Here is a 15,020-nt window from a genome sequence, read left to right as displayed (position 1 = left end):
TGGCAGAGGGCATTCCTAATCAGAGTCAGATATGGTAGGGAAATTCCCCAGTTTGCTTATTGATACCAAGCTTGGGTGGGGTAGTTTCCTAATCAGTACCAAAAATTAGGGTGAGGGTCTGACTCTACAATCTGAAATTCCAGAAGTGGAAGCCTTGTCGAATCAGGAGCTGCAATTGTTTGTTCTTCCAAAGGGTTAAGATGAGTCAAGACAGAAGCTAAATACAGGCTGTCACTGACTTAGGTTTTTAGGACCATTTAACAAGTGACTCCATATTGGAGTCCTATCACTGTTACCACAACATCAAACAACATTTCAAAAACCACAATTATCACAAGATGGGTACGGGAATTTCTAAATGGAAAAAACACAATTTTTACTACATAAAAAGAAAAAGTTTCCACATGAACATCAATGCAGTAAGAAATCGAAAAGACACAATTAAATGGGAAAAATATCTTTGCAAAAACTTGTGATTTTACAGATCTCATACGTATATGGAATTGATACAAATAAATCAGGGCAGGAGACATTTTCCAATCAAGGTTATAGATAGTCTCAAAAGAAAGGCAAACTTTCAATAATTATATTAAAATGTTCCACATAACTGAGAAAAATGCAAAATTTTAAAAACTCCAGAGTTACACTCACAACCATCAGATCTTGCAAAGATGGGGGGGAAAAGGAAAATAATAATTGTTGGAGAGGCTTTGGGAAGCCAGGCACATAAACGGACTGGTTAGTGAAGTTATGAAGTGGCCTGCCCATACTGGAAAACAATTTGCAACTACTGTATACTCTCAAAATTGCTAAACTTTGGACTAGGATTTAAATCCTGATTCTGACACTAACTGCATGACCTTAAGCAAGTCACAAGCTCTTTGTAATTCAGTTTTCTCATATATAAGATGAAACTGGAATACATGTCCATTAAGGTCCCTTCCAGCTCTAACTATATGAACCTATAAAAGCAGACAATATCACAAAGAATTATGATATATGCCTATATCAAAAATAAGTTGCCAAGGGCCCTTCAAAATTAAAGTGAGTCATAGCCACACAGCCATATGAGGTTTATTTCAAACCTTTCGGGTAGGGAGAAAGATCCTTGTGAGAAAATTAAGCAGGAAGTTGCAGACTTTCTGAAACTTGAGACTTTTAAGGAACTTTTCCTTGGTGAATAGTAGGAAGTCCCTGTCACAAAGGCAGAGAAAGCCAAGGAGGAACTAATCAGGGCTAGTAATTGGAATAAAGAGCATAACAAAGAAAAAAGGGACTAAGCCACTGTTGTATCCTCATCCAGAGGCTGCACTATTCAAGTAAATGAGTCCCTCAAAAAAAGAGTTATGGGAAATGATGAAAAACTTTAGGTTGATATGACCCTAAAAAGTGCCTATTCCTATCACTTCATGTCTGTTGATCTAAAGACTGCCATACGTGGAAATTTACTAGCAACACAAATCTGTGACCCCCAACCAACCAAGCATCATTCGAGGGGCTCTGGATCTTCACATGTGGCATTCACTACTGGGAGGTAGATGTGGGAGAAAATAGGAAATGGTTAGTTGGCTTACATATGGAGTAGCTGAATAGGAATTAAGTGTATATCATTCTCCCCTAGAGATGTATTTCTACTTTCCAGTTTTCAGAAAAGATACTTACACTCCAATGACCACTCTCTCTCAAGTTAATTTCCTTATCCCCAAGGTAAGGCTTTTCCTGGACTGAAATAAAGGGGCCATTTTACTTATCAGTTGTCTCAAGGGCGATATTTCATCTTTCATTTCCCTTACTTTCTCTTCTTGGTGACTCATGTTTCCTCCTTGTCCCCAAAAGGGGAGAAAAATGAGACTCCAATGAAATGAACGTGAAATTTGAAGAAGCTTCTGCTCCTGAACCTTACAAGAGGATATATCCAAGGCTAAAAGAGTCTTGGCCAGCTCTGGAAATTTTTACACTGAAAAACATCAAACATTCATTTTAAATTCAAATAAACTTACTAAATGAGCCTTTTTTTCAGAAAGATAGTTACTATCCTACAAAATAAACACTTAGCCTTCAATAGGGTTTGTACAAACCTGGTATCATTCTAGGTCCGAATCCTAGCTGTCACTTCACAGTTGCCTGTTGGCAAAGCACTTAACTTACTCTTTGAGATTGCTTTCTCATTACAGAAATGAGTATAATTGTATTTACACTGCCTAATGAACAAGGTAAATGTGAAAACCAAAGACGACAAAGAATAAAAGTATTTTGTAATCTTTACATAAAGCCCTGCATAAAGGGTTAAATATTTATAAACAATTCTCCAAAAATGAGTTGCAACTTTCAATTGATGCATGACCATCTGTTTTCCATTAAAAATAATATTTTTTTTAAAAAAAGAACAAGTTGCCAGAATAATTTCATTTCCTTTTGACATTTCCTTATAGTAGATCAGGTAATGATGCTGATAATAATTTTCCTATATTTTTCCAAAGTATTTGACAAAATCTCTAATGCTAAGATGATAGAAAAGGTGGACTAGACAATACAATTTGATAAATTCAGAACTAGCTGAATTTTTCAGCCAAACCCAAAAAATAATCATTAACGGTCTGATATGAACTTGCAACGAGGTCTCCACTCTCAAAACAATTTTATGAATGATACAAATAAAAGCATAGATAGCCTATTTCAGACTACAGATCACACAAAGATGACAGCTAATCACTGAGTATCAGAGTTAGGATTCAAAATTATAATTACCATCAAGATCAACTAGGCAGCAAAGGGCTACAAAACTTGTGTAGCCTCTGACCCAGCAATAGCACTACTAGGTCTGCATTTCAAAAAGAAAAAAGGACCTATTTGTACAAAAATTTATAGCAGCTCTTTGTGGTGGCAAAGAACTGAAATTAAGGGGATGCCCATCAATTCAGAAAATACCTGAACAAGTTGAGGTCAATGATTGTGATGAAATACTATTGTGCTATAAGTAATGACAAGCAGACTGATATCAGAAAAACCTGGAAAGACTTAGACAAACTGATGCAAATTCAAGGAAGCAGAACCAGGAGAACATTGTACACAGTAACAGCAATACTGTATGATGATCAACTGTGAATGACTTAGCTATTCTCAACAATACAATGATCTAGAACAACTCCAAAGGCCTCATAACAAAAAATGCTACCCACCTGCAGAGAAAGAACTGATGAAGTCTGAATGAAGACTGAAGCATACTATTTTTCACTTTTTGTTTTTATGGTTTTTTTGGTCCGTTTTCTTTCTCAACATGACTAATATGGAAATATGTTTTGCATGATTGACATGTATAACCTATATCAAATTGCTTACCATCTCAGGTAGGGAAGGAGAGAATTTTGGAACTCAAAAATTAAGAAAACCAAATGTTAAAAACTGTTCTTACATGCAACTGGGGGAAAATAAAATATTAGTGTGTTTCTTTAAACACAACATATGCTAAAAAAAAATTAACAAAATTTAGTACTGCCTTAAAAAATGGGAGTCAATGGAACAAATTAGGTACATAAAATCCAGAAGCAAAGATATGTAATTGAATAGAGTTTGATAAACCCAAGGACTACAAACACTGAGGTGAGGACTCATCTCTCATTAAGAACTACTTGAAAAAACCAAAAAGTAGTCTGGCAGAAAACAGGCTTAGGCCAATATCATAGGCCAATGTCACATCATATACCATAGCAAGCTCCAAATCAATAAAAACACATTTCAAACAAATTATTAGAAGAGCAGGGAAGGAAATATATTTTGCAGCTATGGTCAGACAGACCAAACAAAGGCTTAAAATAAGATCACAGGAGATAAAACAGGCAGTTTTAATTACATATAATGGAAAAGCTTCTGCACAAAAAAACCCCCCCACAAAACAGTAACAATCAGAAAAGAAATTTAATTGGTAAATGATTAACTGATAAAGGTCAGTCATCCAAAATATATAGGGAATTGATCCAAATATAAAACAAGAGCCATTCCCCAAACAGATATAAGGTTCAAAAGAAAAAAGCCAAGTTATAAAAATGCAAATTCAAACAATTCTTATATTCCACCTCAGAATCTACCAGGTTGGCAAAGATAACAAAGGACAATGACAAATGTGGCAAGGGCTATAGGATAGGTATACTAATGCATTGTTGATGGAGATGTGAATTGGTCCAGCTATTGTAGACAGCAATTTGGAAGTCACTAAACTATATATGTTCCTTTGACTCACTGATACAACTACTACACTTAATACTCCAAAGAGATCAATTACAGAAAGAGAGGAGCAGTATGCACAAAGTAATTTAATAGTATTTTTTACTGTAGCAAAAGATTGGAAACGAAGTGGGTGCCTATAAATTAGAGAACATCTGAGCAATTATCTTAGATGAAGGTAATGGAACTGATACAGAGTGAAATGGATGGAACCAGAACCATTTATATAATGATTATAACATCATAAAAGAAAGTAACAGTAAAAGACTGATAGAGGCAATGACCAAATACAACTCAAAAAATGATGATCCCCCTTCCTCCAAGATGGCGCCAAAGGGGAAGAAGGAAGTAGTTGTCCCCCCCAAGACAGAAGCCAAGTCCAAGGCCTTGAAAAGCCAGAAGGCAGTGCTGAAGGGTGTTCACAGCCACAGAAAGATGAAAATCTGAATGTCCCCCACCTTCTGGTGACCCAAGATACTAAGACTTAGATAGCAGCCCAAAAACCCTCAGAAAAGTAGCCCCCAGAGAAACAAGCTTTTCCCTTGACCATCGAGTCTGCTATGAAGACGACTGAGGACAACAACAACCTAATTAGTCTTCATTGTGGATGTCAAAGCCAACAAGCATCAGATGAAGCAGGCAGTAAAGAAGCTGTATGACATCAATGTGGCCAAGGTCAACACACTGATGTGGCCTGAAGGAGAGAAGAAGGCCTACGTCCAACTTGCTCCAGACCATGACACTTTAGAGGTTGCCTCCTACTTCACCTACAATAAAAAGTTTTTCCAGCATTTAAAAAAAAAAAAGACTGATGAAGCAATACCTCCTGAGAGATACTGATCACAGGTATAAAACGAAGGATGTATTTCCAAGCATGGATAATGTCTCCAATTAGCCATTTTTAAAATACACAAAAGAAAACAGAAAGAAGCTCAGCAGGGAATGCGAATAAGTAGCAGAATAATATAACCACATTAAATTTGAATTATATACCCAAAAAGCTGAATGTTGCATAAAGTCACCGTTTCATATGGAGTCTCTTTGCTTTGCACTGGAAAACATTGTTGTCTGTCAAGTTCAGAGAGAGGGAGATTGTCAGCAGAGAGAGAGAAGAGCACCCCAGACACAAGGAGGCAGTATTCCTCTTATGTCCTCTACTCAAGTCAAATCACATCTGAAACCATTCTGGGCACCATATTTTTGGAAGAACATGTCTGGAGACTTTCTAGAAGATGACAAAGGTGGAGAGCGCCCTGCAATCATGCCATACAATGTTTAGACTGGAAGAGAGAAGACTTAGTGGTACAATAACTGCCTTGAAGACTCCATGGATAAGGATTTAGGCTTGTTTCACTTGGTCCCAGAGGGCAAAACTAAGCACAATGGAAAGAATATGCAAAAAGGATAGCTCATATTAGACAGTTTTTCTCTTATAAATGAAATCAGAGTGATCCAGACCAAAACTAGTTGGAGAAACAAGCTAAAACAAAAGTTTTTTATTGGAACAGGAGACTAGTCCACTAGGCGGACAATTCCTTGAGGGCAAGGCATGCCATTTTTCATCTCTGTATTCACATTACCTAACAAGCGCCTTACACATGATAGATGTTAATATTTATTGAACACATTTGGAGACAGGGGGTTTTAAGATGCTAAAAAATAAAGAAGTTTATACTTAAGAGTCAGTTTCATAAGCATGCCAAGACAATGGGATCCATATCATATCTTACATTCTAGGATAAGGCCAATGAGATTACAGAGTTAGTTAAAGCTAGAAGGAACTTCAAAGGTAATCCTGATCAATCCCTTCACAGATGAAGGAACTGAGGCCCATAGGTAAAATGACTTGCAACAGTCACATTAGAACTAAGTTGCAGAGAGGAGTTTGAAACCATATCCTTTCACTCCAAATCCAAGAGTTATTCTACCATACTCTGTTTAAAAAGAATCTTTTCTCTAAGACCATTGGAAATTATAAGGATAGATGGAGAAATGATTAGTATCACCAGCTGTATGGCTCCTTAGCAGCCTTCACCTCCCCTTCCTCACTTCCTCTAGCCAAAGTTAGGATCGCAGACCAGCTCTGGATCTAAGCATGAAAAATATGAGGAACATTTGCTTCAGATGGTTAGCTCAGTTCTTAAGATCTCCTAGCCTGGACTTCTGCCCTTCTCACTTAACTAATTTGTCTAGACCCCAACCTCTGGTCCACCTTGACTCATGGTCCCTTCCAGCCCCTCTTCATAAAAATCAAAACAAGCTCTCAGTCTTGGCTAACCTTGTATTATTGCTACTCAAAACCCAGCATGATAATAATATACTGATGACAGTTTATTTAGCATGGAACACTCCCATCTCAAAATCAAATAAGTTAGAATCAAAGGCTTAATGAAAAAAGTCTGAAATAAACCATGGGGAGCAAACTAGAAAACATCTGGTAATGGAAGACTGATGAATTAGCATTTATTCAATAAAATTACTGAATTTTAAATCATCATACATTATTCGGTTATAAAATAACATTACACTAACAAATAATAATAATAATAATAAATATTTTATTATAATATAAATTATTAAAGATCAAAACTGTCAAGAATACAATTTCCAGAAGACCTCAACACAGTCCTTTTGTGTGTTTTAACAAAGGATTTCAGATTATATACTTGCTGAACTTTGTCTTTGTCATATATGTTCTAACAGGGAAGGTATTCATTGTAATGTAATAATCTCCCTCCAAGATCTTATTCTAAAGATTAATTTTTAGATGATACAGAATATCTCTAAAGATACTGGTCTTCTCACTTTAAAAAAACAAGCTCAAGAATATGAAAGCTCTCCAACATAAAGTGCATGAACCACAATTTTTCATAAAAACACACAAAAAAATTAAATATCCTGATTTACCTTTTCCAATGTTGATAAAAGGATTTTAAGATCTAACCCTTGATATACCACAGCCCCTCTTAACTAGTACTGAAATCTTACACACATTCTTTCAGGCTAGTTATTAAGCTTTCATTCTCCGAAAAAATGCCATCTCATTAACCACCATTAGCTTACCAGGCTTGAATGTTCTACCTGCATCAAAATGAAAAAAAGATGAAGAACATTTGCCACTTCAGTTGACTGCTGAATTTTCACATTTATAAAGAACTACAATCTGTGTAACAGACCCAAAACTGCATTGCGTAGGTGGAAAATACTGAGAAGCAGAAATCGACTGTGGAAAATAAAATGTTCTAGAAGAGATGAGTTGTTAAAGTGCCTCTACATTTATCTCGTTACAAAAATATGCAAGCTTACTTTTAGTATATGTGAATCACTGTTCCTTCATCACATCATATTAGACCATTTTCTAGTCCTTTGCCATTAACTAGCTAACAATTAACTAACAATTTTTGTGTGACTACTAAGAAAATACCTATAATCACAATAAACAATTATTTGATAACATAACTAAGGTAATCTGTAACTGACATTTAGTCGCCCCATCTCTTTTCATTTCACAATTGAATACCATTAAATACGCCAATTTACATAGGCCTATATGTAAGCATGGACAGCTAGGTGGTGCACTGGACAAAGCACCAGGCCTGGAAGTCAGGAAGACATGAGTTCAAATCCTGCCTGAGACACTTAGTAGTTGTGTGACCTGGACAAGTCAATTAACCCTGTTTGCCTCACTTTCCTCATCTGTAAAATGAGCTGGAGAAGGGAATGGTGAACCACTCCACTATCTTTGCCAAGAAAACCCCAAACAGGGTCACAAAGGGTTGGACACAACTGAACAAGAAATATTTAAGCACAATGCACAAAAAAATTAGCAAAATAAGGCAAATGACATGTACCTGTCCTTATTCTCCACAAAAAAAGTGGTACCACCTACAACCCTTATTTTCATACTTGCAACCTTTTTAAAAATATCAATGATTAAACAGTTTACTGGGATCCAAAGACACATTTTAACATCTACTACTTTTAATAATCTTTATTTTTATTGTAGAATGCCTAAATTTTAAATCCATCCCCGCATGCTCAACTCTTTTAGAGTGTCAAACACAAGTATCATTTGATATAACCTGTTTACTTTATGATTTTCCTATCAAATCAAATACCCCATTTAACTGGGATATAAACAAAGTCTGTCTTCCTCTAAGAATATAAACAAAATCTGTATTTCCTTAAGGTAGTACAGCATTTCTTCTATTTTTTTATTGACAAAAAAAGTAAAGTTTCTTGTGAAGCACATCAAGGATAGCAAGTCAAAACTTCCTCGAGAGCAAAAGAATCCATATTACCTTTTAGGTGTTACAGTCAATTACAAAGAAAATTAAGCAGAAGGCAAGGAAAGGACAAAACTCCAAAGAGCTTATAAAAAGCCAAGATTAAGCAAGAAACTGGAAACAGCACTCAAGATTTATATTCAAAGAATTCTCTAATAAACTACTTATACCAAGTTAAGACACCCATTTTTAAAAATATTTTGAAGTGATCAAAGATAATGGTGGAAGAAGAAGCTATGCCATAGGACATGGAGGAGCTGGAAATGTAAATGATGTCCTATTCCGGTTTACAAATCTATTTTGAAAGCTTTGATGAAAAATGTGTATAAGTAAAAATACACATTTTTTGAATTCTGAATCTTCATATTTTAAAGCACTACAAACCAGGATTATCATTACCAGTTCAGACAGCGGGCCTCAGGAGTATGCACCACAGCCTTATGGAAAGCAAGAAAAGGCTTGTTGCAGAGATATTTGTCTAAGAAACCCTCAATTACCCAAATTAAGAGGGGCAGGGATAATAACACAGGTAAGTACTAAAATAATCCAAATATGTCATTTTAACTAAAAATTTTCACTTCAACTGTTTCTGCCATCAAATGCATAGTTAGTAGAAAAAAATTTTTTCAAAGTCACCTTCTATTCCTATTCACTTTCTATGAGAATTCAGCTATATTACCTCATAGATGCCAGTCCCTAGAGCAAAGCAAAATCTTTCCAGGTAAGCTTCAAGCTCCTCCCTCCCCCTCCCTCCCTCCCTCATTCCTCAGTTACCTGCAATTTAATTGTCAGCAGCTGTTAAATATATTTGCAATATCTCCAAAGTAGAATGTAAGCTCCTAGAGAACAAAGGCTGTTTCCTTTATCTTAGTACCTGTACTATCTTGCAGATGTGCACTTAATAAATGGTGTTAAATGGCACTGAGCTCTACACAGAAATAGAGCATTTAGGAGCAAAGCGGATAGCCAGCAAGTTCTGTACTTCCCTTAACAATTCTTCACATGCATGCACTACAAATTCGATTCCTAGACAAGGATTTGTACTTCGGCTTTTCCCCTCAGCGATTCTACCCAGATTTACCATTTTTTGTAGGAATGACAAGCCCAGTCAATAAAGCAGCAGCCACTGCAATAGGCTGTTCAATATAACCTTTGCTATAAATAAAGTCAAGGAAATTTCCATTTTCTGCACGCAACGTTAAAACTGCAAAACGGTAGCGTCTGCTTCCTTGAACCACCTTGGGGAGAAATTTCCAGCCAACAGCTCTGACGCGTTTGCAATTCAGGGTTCACAAGGGATGGCATTTACCTTTACTAAATGAATCCTTACCTCACCTGGGGCCTGCAATGACATCATAATTCATCTCCCGGAACCCTCTGATGTCATACACTCACACAAACACACATACGCAACACATTTAAGACTTCATCGCCGCCCGAGGTCAAAAATCCAATGAAACCTGTGCTCAGGTAAACCGAGAGGGGGGAGGGGGGGAAGAGGGGGGAACAGTCCACACCGATCCTGGGGAAGGTTAGGGGAGAGGGGAAGAGAAAGCTGGCAAGGACAATCGCCAGCTCACCTTCTCCCCAGATCTGGAAGGGCCAGTCCAGTGGAATGCTAAACGTGGGGGTCCAGGACCCTCACAGAAGACTTCCCCCTTCTCCCCCGCAAAGGAGGACCCTACTTACTCCCTAAGAGCACGTCTGGGCCCCGCAGGGCAGCCCCTGCTCTCCGGCCTCATTCCCCGCCCCCCGGCCCCCCCCCCCCGTCTCAGGGCCACCGCCACCCCTCCCCCACACGTTCACGTTCACGTCCGCGGGGGCTACGGGCGCTTCCCAGCAGCGGCTGCGCGGGCGGCCCGGAGACAGGCCAGGGCACGGGGTGGAGGGCTGAGGGGGAGGAAGAAGGGGGGCTCCACTGCCGCAGGAAGGAGAAAGGGCGGGCGGCCAGCCGCTTCCTCCTCCCCGCCCAGCCCCGAGGAAGGTGGAGGCGGGAAGAGCGCTCACGGGAAGGGGACTCTCGGACCCGCGCACAAGCCCTCTAACTGCGACCCCCCAACTCCGTGACCTTCCTCCTTACCAAGAGGCTGGAGAAACCGGGAAGTAGGAGGAGGAGGAGGCGGCGGCGGCGGCAACGTCTGAAGGCCTCTCCCCCTCCCCCCCCATCCGGACGCCAGTGGGAGCGAGCGCCCAGCGCAGCTCCGGAAAGCCCGATACTCGCCCCCGACACCCAGTTGTTTGGCTAAAATCCCGTGGCGTCATGCGCCGGGCCAATCGGCAGGAAGGGAGGGGGCGTGGTTTTGGAACAGAGACACCGCAGCGCCCCCTGCCGGGGCTCCAGTTCAGGTGGCTGAGAGCTTCCAGGTTGGCGGGGGGGAGCCTGAGAGGGGAGAGCGTGGAAAAGTTTGGTTTCTCGTTTGAACTTGGGCCACGCCACCCCCGCTCCCACCCCTGGTGAAAGGGCCTCTCTTCCCAAAGGAAGAAGAAAACAGATGCAAAACCTGTGCAGAAGGTTAACCTTATAAGAGGTTATGGATTCATTTTTATTCAGCTTGAATCTGTGACTGCATAGATGGGAGGAGGAGGAAAAGGGAGAGGAAAAAAATTTTCGTTGCCATTTCCAAAGCCATCTAAAGATGACTACAAACTTGAACACAGCCTTCTGCAGATGATCAGCAGAGGAGGCTCTTTGAAGCCTCGTGTTCTCCCACTCCCCAAAAAAAACAATCTGCAGATCACTTATTTAATGCTGGGTAACACTGGATGACAGTAAATAAAATGTTTTAAGCGCCTACTATGCGTTATGCAGCAGTGGGGTGCTGGGGGTAAAAAGAAAGGCAAGACAGTTCCTGCTCTCAATACCCCCAGTCGTGCTGGACTCAGTGTCAGGAAAACCTCAATTCAAATTCTGCCACAGGCACTAGGTGCATGACTCTAAGCAAAGTCATTTAACCTCTCTGTGCCTCAATTTTCTCATCTGTAATATAGGGATAATAATTGCACTTACTTTATAAGATTGTTGTGAAGATCAAATGAGATAGCACTTGGAAAGCTCCTTGCAAAAATTTAAAGCACTCTATAAATGCTATTATTGTGATATCAATAGGTTGTGGCTACGCATTTATTTCTTTGTACCACTCTTCAGGGTCATGGAGTCCTGGCTGCTGAGGAGTACCTGTAACACCCCCTCCCCAACCTGTAACCTTCCCACCCCTGCCAATGTAAAAGTTCGTGAGACATAGAAAGGTAAAATGGGACAGAAAAAAACATGTTATTCATAAGGGCAAACTGTTTACATCCCTACAACAGAAGATGGCACTTGTAACTGTTGAGAACTGTATTGTTATTACACCACTTTAAAGAAGTATATATAGAGGGGATGGGTATAAGTTGACTTTGATGTAATGATAAAAAAAATCTAATCAAGTGGGTTAAATGAATCTAAGTAAGTGGATTAATCTGATCAAACTAAGTGAATGTACTGGGAGAAAAGGAAAGGAGGAGGCAGCCAAGGGTAAATTACGTTATAGGAAAAGGCACAGAAACCTATTACAGTAGTGGGAAAGAAGGGAGGGAGGTGAGCATGAACCTTACTGTAATCAGATTTGGCTCAAGGAGGGAATAATATAATCAGTTAGGTATAGAAATCTAACTTGCCCTCTAGGCAGTAGGAGGGAAAAGGGGAAGAAAAGGGAAGGGAGGCAGGACTGAGGGAGGCAGTGGTCAAAAGCAAAACACTAGTGAGGAGGGAAAAGGAGAAAGGAGGAAGAAAAGTATAAACAGGTGGAGAGAAAGACAAATAGTAATCATAACTGTGAATGTGAATGGGATGAACTCTCCCATAAAATGGAAGCACATAGCAGAATAGATTAAAAACCATAATCCTACAATATGTTATTTACAGGAAACACATTTGAAACAGAGGGACAGACAATAGAATATATTATACTTCAGCTGAAATAAAAGAAGCAGGGATAGCAATCCTGATCTCAGACAAAGCAAAAGCAAAAATAGATCTTATCAAAAGAGATAAGGAAGGAAACTACTTCCTGCTAAAAGGCACTTTAGGGAATGAAGTAATATGATTACTAAACATATATGCACCAAATAGTATAGCATCCAAATTCTTAGAAGAGAAGTTCAGGGAGTTACAAGAAGAAATAGACAGCAAAACTCTACTAGTGGGGGACCTCAACCTCCCCCTCTCTGAACTAGATAAATCTAACTACAAAATAAACAGTAAAGAAGTTAAGGAGGTGAATAGAATTTTTAAAAAGTTAGGTATGGTAGACTTCTGGAGAAAATTGAATGGGTATAGAAAGGAATATACTTTTTCTCAGCGGTATATGGTACATACACAAAAATTGACCATGTGCTAGGGCATAAAAACCTCACAATCCAGTGCAGAAAGGCAGAAATATTAAATTCATCCTTGTCAGATCATGATGCAATAAAAATTATATGTAATAAAGGGCCATAGAAAGATAGACTAAAAAGATTGGAAACTAAATAATCTAATCCTAAAAAGTGAATGAGTCAAACAACAAATGATAGAAACAATCGATAACTTCATTCAAGAGAATGACAATAATGAGACAACATACCAAAACTTATGGGATGCAGTGAAAGCAGTTCTTAGGGTAAGTTTTATATCTCTAAATGCTTACTTGAATAAAATAGAGAAAGAGGATATCAATGAATTGGGCATGCAATTAAACTAGAAAAAAGAACAAATTTAAAATCCTCAGTTAAACACCAAATTGGAAATACTGAAAATCAAAGGAGAAATTAATAAAATTCATATTAAGAAAACTATTGAACTAATAAATAAAACTACGAGCTGGTTTATGGGAAAAAAAAACCCAGTAAAGTAGATAAACCTTAGGTTAATTTAATTTTAAAAAACGAAAGCAGAAAACCAAATTACTAGTATCAAAAATGAAAAGGGTGAATCCACCATCAAGGAAGAGGAAATTAAAACGATAATTAAGAACTATTTTGCCCAACTGTATGCCAATAAATTTGACAATCTTAGTGAAATGGATAATATTTACAAAAATATAAATTGCCCAGATTAACAAAGAGGAAGTAAAATACTTAAATAACCCCATCTCAGAAAAAGAAATTGAACAAGCAATTGATGTACTCACTAGGAAAAAATCTCCAGGCCAGATGGATTTACAAGCAAATTCTATCAAACAGTTAAAGAACAATTAATTCCAATACTATATAGACTATTTGGGAAAATAGCCAAAGAAGGAGTCTTACACAAATTCTTTTTATGATACAAATATGGTGCTGATACCTATACTGGGAAGAGTCAAAACGGAGAAAGGAAATTATAGACCAATTTCCCTAATGAATATAGATGCAAAAATTTTAAATAAAATATTAGCAAATAGATTATGCTAAATTATCACAAGAAAAATACACCATGACCAGGTAGGATTTATACCAGGAATACAGGCTGGTTCAATGTTAGGAAAACTATCAACATAATTGATCATATCAACAACAAAACTAACAGAAATCATATGATCATCTCAACAGATGCAGAAAAACTTTTGACAAAATACAAAACCCATTCCTATTAAAAACACTAGAGAGCATAGGAATAAATGGAGTATTCCTTAAAATAATAAGTAGCATCTACCTAAAACCTTCAGCAAGCATCATATGTAATGGGGACAAGCTAGAAGCATTTCCAATAAGATCAGGGGTGAAACAAGGATGTCCATTATCACCATTGTTGTTCAATATTGTACAAGAAATGTTAGATTTAGCAATAAGAGAAGAAAAAGAAATTGAAGGAATTAGAATAGGCAAAGAAGAAACAAAGCTATCACTCTTTGCAGGTGATATGATGGTATACTTAGAGAATCCTAGAGAATCAAGTAAAAAACTACTTGAAATAATAATCAACTTTAGCAAAATTACAGGCTATAAAATAAACCCACATAAATCATTGGCATTTCTATATATTACCAACAAAGCCCAATAGCAAGAGATAGAAAGAGAAATTCCATTTAAAATTACTGTAGACAATATAAATTATTTAGGGTTCTACCTACTGAAACAAACCCAGGAGCTATATGAGCACAATTACAAAACACTTTCCACAAAATAGTCAGATAAATAATGGAAAAACATCAGTTGCTCATGAATAGGCCAAGGTAATATAATAAAAATGACAATTCTACCTAAATTAATTTACTTATTCAGTGCCATAGCAAACTACCAAAATTATTTTATAGAGCTAGAAAAAATAATAAGATTCATTTGGAATAACAAAAGGTCCAGAATATCAAGGGAACTAATGAAAAGAAATGCAGGGGAAGGTGGCCTAGCCACTCCAGATCTTAAATTGTATTATAAAGCAGCAATCATCAAAACTACTTGGTACTGGCTAAGAAATAGAGTGGTGGATCAGTGGAATAGGTTGGTTATGCAAGACACAACAGTCAGTGACTATATTAATCCACTATTTGATAAACCCAAAGACCCCAGCTTCTG

At 37.9% G+C, this 15,020-nt stretch overlaps 1 protein-coding gene across 1 annotated transcript in view; it reads right to left on the bottom strand.

Moving 5' to 3' along the window:
* The window catches only part of FBXO34 (F-box protein 34), a 45,098-nt gene extending 34,337 nt beyond the window's left edge, over positions 1 to 10,761 (bottom strand). Inside the window, 1 exon segment of the mRNA XM_020986431.2 lies at positions 10,588 to 10,761. The gene's annotated coding sequence lies outside the window, so the exon portion shown is untranslated.
* Between the last annotated feature and the right edge of the window lie 4,259 nt (positions 10,762 to 15,020).

Source organism: Phascolarctos cinereus, unplaced genomic scaffold (genome assembly GCF_003287225.1).
Source record: "Phascolarctos cinereus isolate Bilbo 61053 unplaced genomic scaffold, phaCin_HiC Scaffold_3;HRSCAF=262, whole genome shotgun sequence".
Classification (NCBI taxonomy): domain Eukaryota; kingdom Metazoa; phylum Chordata; class Mammalia; order Diprotodontia; family Phascolarctidae; genus Phascolarctos; species Phascolarctos cinereus.
Note: the sequence above shows the minus strand (reverse complement) of the source record. Positions and strands in the feature narration are given on the sequence as shown.